The sequence below is a fragment of the Arachis ipaensis genome, chromosome B10 (genome assembly GCF_000816755.2).
Source record: "Arachis ipaensis cultivar K30076 chromosome B10, Araip1.1, whole genome shotgun sequence".
Lineage (NCBI taxonomy): Eukaryota > Viridiplantae > Streptophyta > Magnoliopsida > Fabales > Fabaceae > Arachis > Arachis ipaensis.
The window spans coordinates 119,512,718-119,514,755 of NC_029794.2; the positions used below are offsets into that span (position 1 = coordinate 119,512,718).

At 24.7% G+C, this 2,038-nt stretch overlaps 1 long non-coding RNA gene across 1 annotated transcript in view; it reads left to right on the top strand.

The window, feature by feature from the left end:
- LOC107623778 overlaps window positions 1-1,334 on the top strand; it is a 16,713-nt gene extending 15,379 nt beyond the window's left edge. Inside the window, exon 3 of the long non-coding RNA XR_001616618.2 lies at window positions 1,324-1,334. This is a non-coding gene — a long non-coding RNA (uncharacterized LOC107623778). The remainder of the gene's footprint in view (window positions 1-1,323) is intronic.

The window sequence follows — 2,038 nt, forward strand, 5'->3', positions numbered from 1 at the left end:
TATTAATCGTAATAAATATTTTGTAATTTTAATCAATCATAATTTTATCATTGATCCGTTACATACGTATTGGATTGGAAAAATCGTGTTTGTTAGAAATTCAATCGATTGGATGCACAAATCAATCAATTGAAATTCAGGTTTTCCAAACTTCAATCGATTGGAATTGATATACAATCGATTGAATTTTGCAAGGCATGTAGGGTTTTTCTTATTCAATCGATTGGTCATATTACCCAATCGATTTAAGTTTTCAAACCAATATAGATTTTCACAATTCAATCGATTGAATTGTGCAATGCGTTATATGTTACGCTTCTCTAAATTTTTCTACTCGTGATTATAAATTATTATTTTATTATTCATCTATCTTATCTTTAAAATTCTATCTTCAATTTTTAAATTTTTATTTTGATTTAGATACTCTAATCTTATCTTTTCTTTAATATTAAGATTATAAATTAGTGAATAATCTATCAACAATTACTCAATCCTAATTGATTATCAATTTTTTCATTTTTTTGTTCATTGTTTATCCATCTACTTAATATCAAATTTTTCTTCATTGTTTATCCATCTCTTTAATATCCAATATAATCACAGTTGGCGATAGAGATCCAATCAATTTTTTTACTATAGTGTTTAGAAAACAATCCATTGTTTTGATTACAAAATCGAGATTAGTGAATATAATCTCTAATTTTGCAATTCTTTATTTCGATTCTTTATTTATGAAATTGATTGTGTAATGAAAAAATATTTTTTTATATTTTAGTAATGGATTTTTTTCTGAAATAAAATAAAAAAAATTATTATTTTCCAAAACTCAATTTTTCAACTTTAATTCCTCAAATACGAATTTTTTTTATGCAGAGCAAGGCGAATTTCATTTCAAATTCTAAAAAAAATGGCTAACTCAAATTATTAAGCTTCACAATACACAATGGCAACAATTATCATCGTCTCCAGAGTATATAGAAGTACAATAATGGTTTTTTTTTTAATTTATAATGAAAAAATTCTTGTTAAATTGCTTTGATGATTTCAATTGATTGAATAGAAAAACCCCACATGCCGTGCAAAATTCAATCGATCGTGTATCAATTCTAATCGATTGAAGTTTAGAAAGCCTGAATTTCAATCGATTGGTTTGTGCATCCAATCGATTGAATTTCTAACAAACACGATTTTCTCAATCCAATATGTATGTAAATGGATCAATGATAAAATTATGATCGATTAAGATTGCAAAATATTTATTACGATTAATGGAAGATCTAATTTGTTATTGTTTTAGTTTTTTATTATTAATAAACATGATAGATGAATGATAAAATAATAATTTATAAAATAAAAAATAAATTTTATAATTAAATAATATATAAAGGATTAATTTGTAATTAAAATTAAATAAGGACTATTTAACAGTTATTAAAAAAATTTATAAAACATGTTTTGTTATGGGACTATTTAATGGTCCAAACGTTCTGGGACCATCGAATCCAGTGCCATGTTTGTTTGATAGTTTGACTTGGATTTTAGATTACAATTGTTTCTTGTTAGATACCTTTGATTTCTGACGAACCTTGGTTGGACTTGTTGCCTGAAAATTTGGGACTAAATTGATTGTAACTTTGTATTTGGATGTTGAATTTGATAAAGTAGCAATGAACTTGTTGGAGGTTGAACTCAAATTGACTTGAGTTACCGCAGTTAGTATTTTGTAACTTGGAATGATTTGGAGACATGATTCCTTTGAATATAAGGCTTTTATATTTTTTATTTTCTTCTATATATGTAATTATGGTATAAAGAATATAAATATATATCCCCTAAATAGTGAATCTGCTTAAAGCATTGCTGTCTATTATCATGATTATTACATCGTTGAGATAATATGGATTAATTAAAAGACATGCGTGGATTTTGGGTACGAAATAGAATACAGATTTATCATTAGGCATAGAATTTATAACCTAAAATTTCAATTAAGTTTAATTTAAAATAATGATTTAATTTATTTTGCTCCAAATTATTA